Raw genomic sequence first — 10,008 nt, 5'->3', positions numbered from 1 at the left:
AGTGCTACGCGGGAATAGAAGATAGCGTGCATGACGAACTTCAAAAAGAACTTGACATTATAAAAAAATATATAAAAACAATGGAAAATTTGGTACTATCCATACGGGAACTGTCTGAATCGTCAAGGCAACAAGATCTCATTAATGCTAGCCATAAAATTCGTAGGTATGCACAACCAAATGTACAAAGTGTAAACAGTACGACTGTAACTAGAAATATGAACGAACTGATCACTCTAAAAGACACAAGTGAATTAAACGCAAGAAAAGAAAGTGTTAATAGTGCATCTATGGATAAAAATATGAACAAACTATCCACACAAAAATATACAAGTGGATTAAACGGAGAAAAACACAAGGTAAATATTCGTAAGGAAAAAAAAGTAAACAACCACGTTATGCATAAGCAAGGATACAAGCAACAGACATATATTTTTGCAGATAGTCATGGGAGAGGAGTTACGGAAATTATGAGAAGAAATCACCCAGACCTTAATGTAACAGGCATCATCAAACCAGGCGCGCCATTACGCGAAATTCTGAAAAACAGTGACAACATATTAACGACGGGTAACAGCTGCATCATAATAGGAGGCGCAAATGATGTTTACTGTAATGAAACTCGGCGTGCAACGAGAATCCTAAAGGAAACAATCAAAAGGATGCCTCAAGTGCATTTCTACATTGTTAGTATCCCCAGGAGGCACGATCTGATGGAAAACTCGTGCGTAAACATCGAGATTGTTACAGCAAACAGGCTATTTGAGAAAATATGTCGAGGTTTCCAGAATACGACTTTTGTAGAGATAAACAGTGTTCACAGAGAGCACTTCACAAGACATGGTCTCCACATGAACGTAAAAGGGAAAAAGATTATTAGTGCCGAAATACTTAAATTTATTAATGAGTCATCTGTAATGGAAGTGTCTCCAATCCCAATTCCGCCAAAACAAGAGTTGTCTGTAACAGTGGAACCATCATTATCTGCAGTAGAGCTACAACAAACACCAGCAGCAGCAGCAAAGGCTCAGATGTTCTCAGCAGCAGTGTCTGATAAACCAATAGCAGCAGAATCACAATCGTCATCAGAAGCAGCATCCAGAACAGCAGACCCCAAAATACTACCTCAAGGCAATGAAAATGCATGTGAGGAAAACATACGAAGGTCATTAGCTGCAGCAGCTAACGAAGAAGAGCAGTCACCAAGTCGGCGAGCACAGGAGCCACCAGCAACAGCAACCACACAGAAGAGGTGCCTGAGGCCTGGGAGATCAACAGCAGAAGCAGCTTCCAATCAAGGCAGATGCCTGAGAACTAGGAGATCTGCTACACTAAGTGAGAATTTTTTATGGTACCGAGTAAGCAGAAAGAGAACATGGAAAAAGATGTAAGTAAAACTGTCCATTTTAAATACCAGTGTGACAATAGTGAGAGGAATATAAACACCGGACAAAGATACGTTCCAGGTTTAATGACACAAACTGAAAAAAATCACTGCATAGTACCAGAAGCAAAGGGAGCAAGTGAACTGCTTAGTATATTACAGGAAGGGGAACTATTACATTTAAAGCCAACTGTTAGAATACTTCACCAAAATGTTCAATACATAAACAATAAAACAGAGGAACTAGAGGTAATATTACAGGAGTATAGGCCAAACATTCTAGTAGTTACAGAACATGGGCTAAAAGAAAATCACATAGGAATGTACAACTTGAAGAATTATGTGAAAGTAGCCAGTTTTTGCAGAACTTCCTATAAAGGTGGTGGGGTTGCTATTTTTTCTAACTATAAATCAACTAAAGCCATAAATATAACAAAATATGCTATAGAATTGAGCTTTGAAGCTACAGCACTGGAAACTAAAATTGCTGGGAATTTATGTTGTGTATTAGGTTTGTATCGATCACCAAATGGTATATTTAAAACCTTCTTTGAACAGCTGGAAGATATAATCCAACACCTCTCAAAAACATATGCTTATTTGATCATTATAGGAGATCTGAACATAGACACGAGTAAAAATACAGACAATACTAAGACCCTACTGGACTTATTGTGCATATACAATCTAAAAATAAAAATAGATAAACCAACCAGAGTAACAAAGCATAGTGAAACTATTATTGATCATGTAATAACAAATATTCCTACATGCTATTGTGACACACAGGTAATAAACTCCACATTAGCAGACCATTTTGCAATCATGATAGACATAAATATAAAGACTAGTGATTCAGTGCAGAAGGTATGGGAGATGAGAAGACAGAACTACCCACATAACATAAATCTGCTAAAAAAGATGTTAGAGGCAGAAAACTGGGAAACAATATATGCAGCTAAAGATGCAAACACCAAATGGAACCAGTTTTATTCTTTATTCAATTATTATTATGATGTTACATGTCCTGTTAGTAAAAGGCTTGTCAAACAGCAACAAAAAAAGAAAAGCTGGGTGACTGGAGAAGTAATCCATGCCAGAAATAATCTGAGAGTGTATTATGACCTCTCCAAACAAAAAAATAATGAGGCCTACAACACATTGTATAAAATAAAAAAGAAAGAGTACTGTAGTTTTATCAGAGAAACTAAAGCATCATTCATCAGGATGTCTATAGATAAGGGAAAGAACTACTCAAAAGGTTTATGGTCGTTCATTAATGGAGAGAGAGGAAAAGTAACAAATCGGGCAGAGGACATCTGCCCACTGATGAGTGGGAAAAGCAACGCAAACCCTCTAGAAGTAGCCAATACTTTTAACAGATATTATATTACTGTAGCAGACGAATTAATAAGTCAAAATAAAACAAATGCAGTAAGTAAATTGTTAAACCCCCCACATACAAATCATACTATGGTTTTCATACCTACAACAGATGCAGAAGTGTCAAACCTAATAAAACAACTTAAAATTAAACATTCTTCTGGCTTGGATGGTGTCACATCACATCTCATAAAGGAATGCAGAGAATGTATATTAAAACCATTGACACACATGCTGAATGCTGCGATAGAAGAAGGTATATTTCCAGATTCCCTGAAAGTAAGTAAAGTGAAGCCAATATTTAAGAAAGGGAACAGGGATGAATTAGGAAATTACAGGCCAATATCATTGATCTCAACATTTGCTAAAATCTATGAAATGATAATAAAGAATAGAATTGTAAGTTTTATAACAAAGTACAGTATACTGCATTCATCACAACATGGTTTCAGAGAAGGGAAGTCAACAAAAACAGCATCAACAGATATAATTGAGCACATTCTTAATTTACTTGACAGGCAACAAAAGACTTGCGGGATTTTTATGGACCTATCTAAGGCATTTGATTGTGTGAACCACTCAAAATTAATGATGAAATTATATCAGTATGGAATTAGAGGAAAATGCTATGACATACTTAAATCATACATTACAAATAGGAAACAATGTACAGAAATCAGACATACTAGTGGGGGAAACATAACAAACTACATATCAGAATTACAAACAGTTAAACACGGTGTGCCGCAAGGGTCTGTGCTTGGGCCAATACTATTTATACTCTACGTAAATGACTTCCCTAACTATATAAATCAGAAACTTATAATGTATGCTGATGACACAACAATCATTTGCACAGCTGACACAAAGGAGGAGCTTGAGAAGGAAGCACTCCTGACTATTGAAAATGCAAATAAATATTTAACACAAAACAACCTGTTTATGAATCAGTCTAAAACAATGAATGTAGTATTTCAGACCAAGCATAGTGAAAATTATAATATAAATGTTAATATAAATGGAAACACTATTAAAGAAGTAACCAGCACAAATTTTCTAGGAACTATAATAGACAAACATTTGGCATGGGGGGAGCACATAGATGCACTGTGTAAAAAGATAAACAAACAGATCTTCATCATGCATAAAACAGCTAAGACTGTGGATGATAAAGTCCTCAGATCAATGTATTATGGACTTGTCTTCCCACATTTGTCTTATTCGGTTCATGTATGGGGAAATGCACAAGCTGGCTACCTAAAAAGAATATTCACAATTCAGAAAAGGGCAGTGAGATGCATTGCAAAAATACCACCAAGACAGACCTGTAGGCAAGCTTTTGTACACTATAATATTATGACAGTATATTCACTGTATATATACCAAAGCATAATGGTGGTAAGGTCAAGTGATAAACACCTCCTAAATAAAGATGTACACAAACACGGTACAAGAGGAAATGAAAATTACTACATGATAAACAGAAATCTAAAACTGTCTATGACTGCCCCAGAAGAAGCAGGCAAAAGGTTTTTTAATAAACTCCCCAAAATCATTAAAAAAGAAACAGATCTAAAATGTTTTAAAAATCATTTGAAACTATATCTCACAGAGAAATGTATATACAGTTTGAGTGAATACTAGGATGTGTTTAAATATATCATTACTGAAATGTACCTGTAAAAATTATCATTTCTGTATGTTTTTTTGATTTGTGTGTACATATAATGTGAAACATGTAAAACCTTTGTATGATTATGGACTATTTCTGTTTAATCATTTGTTTCATTTATATATATATTGAAATCAAGTTTGATGTTAATAGGCTATTGTATGACACACCCAATACTCTCAGCTGGATTTTCAGCTGGAGTCCATGGGCAAAGAATAAATAAATAAATAAATAAATAAATGATAAAGTTGCATTCCTGTGTGGTCATGCCACAGGGTGCCAGAAAACAGGATAGCTGAAAAACCATAAGTACCCTCGACTGCTTCAGATCACATTCAAATTTTGTTGAATAGTTTTGAATGGTCCCTACACCTGAATAGGTCGGGTGTCCACTATATGCAAGAGGCGGCTACATGGGTGGCAGGGGCTGTGTGGCATGGACTGGGTGGTTTTTTGGGTTAGAGGGTCTCGGGAAAACACAACAAGGGCTTCAGTTACAAAGGGTGTAGGCCGAACACAGGACGAATGTAGATACAGGAACCATTGGTAAAACAGTTGTAAATTGTCGTAGCTGTGATGGGAAAGTACCAGAGTGCCAAGCACTAATAGAAAGCACTGCTACTCAAATTGTTATAATCACTGAAAGCTGACTAAAGCCAGAAATAAGCTCAGCCGAAACTTTTGTCAAGAACGTAATGGTGTTGCAAAAGGATAGGCTAAACACGATTGGCGGTAGTGTGTCTGTTGCTGTTAGAAGTAGTTTATCTTGTCGCGAAATTGAAGTAGGTAGTTCCTGTGAGTTATAATGGGCAGAGCTCATTGTTAGCAACCAGAATAAAATAATAGTTGGATCCTTTTACCGACCTCACAATTCAGATGATACAGTTGCTGAAAGGTTCAAAGAAAACTTGAGTTTGATTTCAAACATGTACCCGACTCATACAGTTATATTTGGTGGTGACTTTAATTATTTACTGTTGGTGAGAATACATGTTTAATTCTGAAGGTATGCATAAAACATCATCTAAAATTGTGCTAAATGAATTCTCTGAAAATTATTTCAAGCAGTTAGTTCATGAGCCCACGTGAATAGTAAACGGTTGTGAAAACACACTTCACCTCTTAGCAACAAAGAATCCTGAGTTAATAATGAGCATCAGAATGGATAGAGCGATTATTGAACACAGAGTTGTCATAATGAGACTGATTATTGTAATTTACAAATCCTCCAAAATTAAATGAAAAATATACCTATTCAAAAAAGCAGATAAAAATTCGCTTGACACCTTCCTGAGAGACAATCTCCTCTCTTTCCAAATCAATAATATAAATGTAGACCAGATGTGGCTTGAATCCAAAGAAATAGTATTGGCAGCAATTGAGAGATTTATACCAAATAAACAAACGACAGAACTGATCCTCCTTGGTACAGAAAATGTGTCAGAACACTGTTGCAGAAACAACGAAACAAACATGCCAAATTTAAACATACGCAAAATCCCCAAGATTGGCAATCTTCTACAGAAGCTTGAAATTTAGCGCAGACTTCAATGTGAGATGCTTCCAATAGTTTCCACAATGAAATTTTGTCTCAAAAGCTGGCAGAAAATACAAAGAGATTATGGTTGTATGTGAAGTATGTTAGCGGCAAGAAACAATCAATGCCTTCTCTGCACAATAGCAGTGGAGATACTATCAAAGACAGTGCTGCCAAAGCTGTGTTACTAAACACAGCCTTCTGAAAAGCCGTCACAAAAGAAGATGAAGTAAATATTCCAGAATTCGAATCAAGAACAGCTGCCAGCATGAGTAACGTAGAAGTAAATATCCTCAGAGTAGTGAAGCAACTTAAATCACTTAAGAAAAGCAAGTCTTCTTGTCCAGACTGTATACCAATTAGATTCCTTTGGGAGTATGCTGATGCATTAGCTCCATACTTAACAATGATTTATAACCATTCACTCAATGAAAGATCCGTACCCAAAGACTGGACTGTCGCACAGGTCACACCACTATTCAAGAAAGGTAGTAGGAGTAATCCACTAAATTATAGGCCCATATTCTTAACGTCAATATGCAGCAGGATTTTGGATATTGTGTTCGAACATTATGAATTACCTCAAAGAAAACAGTCTATTGACACACAGTCAACTTGGATTTAGAAAACATTGTTCTTGTTAAATGTAGCTAGCTCTTTATTCGCATGAAATGTTGTGTGCTATTGACAAGGGATTTCAGAGTGATTCTGTATTCTGGATTTCCAGAAGGCTTTTGACATTGTTCCATACTTCCATACAAGTGGCTTGTAGTGAAATTGTGTGCTTATGGAATATCATCTCAGTTATGTGACTGTATTTGTGATTTCCTGTAAGAGAGGTCACAGTTCATAGTTGATAGAAAGTCATCGAGTATAACAGAAGTAATTTCTGGAGTTCCCCAAGGTAGTGTTATAGGCCATTTGCTGTTCCTTATCTATATAAACGATTTGGGAGCAGCCGTCTTAGGTTGTTTGCAGATGATGCTGTCATTTATCGACTAATAAAGTCACAGAAGATCAAAACAAAATGCAAAATGATTTAGAGAAGATATCTGAATGGTGTGAAAATTGGCAGTTGACCCTAAATAACGAAAAATGTGATGTCATCCACATGAGTGCTAAAAGGAATCCATTAAACTTCAGTTACACGATAAATCAGTCAAATCTAAAGGCTGTAAATTCAACTAAATACCTAAGAGTTACAATTATAAGCAACTTAAATTGGAAGGAACACGCAGAATATGTTGTGGGGAAGGCTAATCAAAGACTGCGTTTTATTGGCAGGACACTTAGAAAATGTAACAGATCTACCAAGGAGACTGCCTACACTCTGCTCGTCCGTCCTCTTTTAGAATACTGCTGTGCAGTGTGGGATCCTTACCAGATAGGATTGATGGAGTACATCGAAAAAGTTCAAAGAAGGGCAACATGTTTTGTATTATCGCGAAATATGGGAGAGATTGTCACTGAAATGATACAGGATTTGGCTGGACATCATTAAAACAAAGATGTTTTTCGTTGCGATGGAAATCTTTTCAAGAAATTCCAACCACCAACTTTCCCCTCCAAATGCGAAAATATTTTTTTGACACCAACCTACATAGGAAGAAAGGATCACCACAGTAAAATAAGGGAAATCAGAGCTCATATGGAAAGATATAGGTGTTCGTTCTTTCTGCGTGCTATACAAGATTGGAATAATAGAGAATTGTGAAGGTGGTTCAATGAACCCTCTGCCAGGCAGTTAAATGTGATTTGCAGAGTATCCATGTAGATGTAGATGTACTAGTTTCAAGCTGTACATGAGAGCAAAAAGTAGGGTCGCATTGCACTCCAAAGGGATGTGGTCATGTTTGTTGGTGCTGCAGCCCCACAATGTCCTTATGGAAGAGTTGAAACATCCAAGGGTGTCAGCAGTGTCAAAGCTTGTCAAGAAACCGTTGCTCATTCGAATTGTGAACTGTCATTTTTGATCACAAAATGAGTGTGAATCTATGCCCAGAGAAAGGGTGGTTTCATTGACATTTATGCCACCCCCAGAGGCCTTTTTGCATTGGTTCTGAGCGGCCACTCATAAGAAAATCACATAATTTCAATGCTTGATTTCATGGTTCTGATGTCCATCACAGAGAATTCAAAAGGTGGGGTGAAATGTGGATAAGAGGGGGCTGTGATGACCACCTCGCCATGTGACATGTCCATGGTGGCATTGGCCAGAATTGTGGAGAAATGCACCAATGTGACATCATTAATTCACGTAACAGTTTACATGAACTTCTGAGCCATGGCCTGTGGCGTGTATCGGTACCTTGCTGTTTGAAGTGTCGCCAAGTCCGAGGGTGACGTCGCAGGGCATCATCATTACAGAGGAAAGTTGTAGGTGCCTTGGAGCCAATGGGACCTTTGTACCACAATGGGAGGCAATTATGGGGTTTCTAAAAAGTGATCCTTTAATTCTATTGCGCAGTGTAGTTTTGAAAATGTATCACTTGCTATTTTTCAGTACAGTGGTACAGTTTTCGGACCTTCTGTAAATCAATATCTGTAGGGGCCTTTCGTTGTCCCAGTTCCAAGTCTTCATTATGCTGCACAGAAGAAAATAGCTTTAATTAATAACTGGTCATGAAAAACTGTTCTGTTCTGATATGGATATAATTTATAATTTTCTTATAAGTTCACAAATAATGGAAGGAGCAAAGGTAGAAATTTACTCTATAGTAGTTGAGTGGCACATGAACAAGACTGAAAATGTTGCTAGGCTTCCAGATAATGACCTCTTTCAGAGCTAACTGGTACCAAATACACAAAGACATGGCTACATTTTCCCAGCTGAGTACATTGTAGCAGCCCTTCAATTTGACTGGGTGAGGAGTAGGGTTAGGTAGATTGGTTGAGGGGAGAACGGAGGGGGAGGGGGAAGGGTGGAGAGGGGCTAGGAGGGGGAAGGGTGGAGTGGGGCTAGGAAGATAAAGGTTGCCTTATGACTGGGAGGAAAAGGCTGCTAGCAGATGGTATAGGAATTTGGTATCAATGGGCTCACCTTCGTGTGGAAAGGAGAGTTGTGTGTGACACACATTGATATTTAAGAATGAACTGGGAATGGGAGATAGAACAGAGAGAGAGAGATTGCAAAGGGGAGGCTGCGAGTGATAGCGAATGGTGGTGGAGGTGGGTGTGAAGCAAAAGCTACAGGAAACTGAAGGCAAGAGGAGTGTGGGATAGAAAGATGTGTTTATGGACAAACCATATTCCCATGGACTGGTATTGGTGATGGTGGTGGTGGTGGTGGTGGTGGTGGTGGTGGTGGTGATGGGGGGGGGGGGTCACCTATGCTAGGATTACGATGTGCCTTGACGGCAATGGAAAAGGATAGGTATTGCATCTGGGCATAGGTGTGATTTAATGACTGCCCAGGATATTTTGTACATAACACAGGACTGCTCCTTTGCAGCTGGTTTGTAAGGGAGGTGAGAGGGTTAGGGGCATATGGGCATACATGGGTATGGTATGGGAGCTCTAGGATTAGGTCTGAATGGTAATACCTGTACGTTAAGGCCTTAGCAAGATAGCCAGCATACTGGGCAAGGGGATGGTCATCACTGCAGACATGCCATTCATGGATGGCTAGGCGGTATGTGAGTGACTTTGTAGTATGGAAGGGATAACTTTGTCCAAATGCAGATACTATTGATGATTCTTGAACTTGGTGTGGACAAAAGTTTTTATACGAGAACTGGAAATGTGGAGGTCAACTTCCAGGAAAATGGTATGCTGGGTTGAAGAGCACGAGACCATAGAGATATGAGAATAGGGTGTCTTGGCTCTGGGTCAAGATTATGAAGATATCATGAATCAACCTGGAGCAGACAAAGGGTTTAGGATCTCAAGTGGCAAGGAAAGTCATCTCTAGATAAACAGGTAGGCATAGGTGGGTGTCCAAGACCATCCTGCAGGGTTGTTTTTAAATCTTCCCCCAAAAGAGTAGTAGATCATCAGGGTGGGGAAGGTTTATTATTGGTAGGACTTTGGGAG

Source organism: Schistocerca americana, chromosome 1 (assembly GCF_021461395.2).
Source record: "Schistocerca americana isolate TAMUIC-IGC-003095 chromosome 1, iqSchAmer2.1, whole genome shotgun sequence".
Lineage (NCBI taxonomy): Eukaryota > Metazoa > Arthropoda > Insecta > Orthoptera > Acrididae > Schistocerca > Schistocerca americana.
This window is presented reverse-complemented; position numbering follows the sequence as displayed.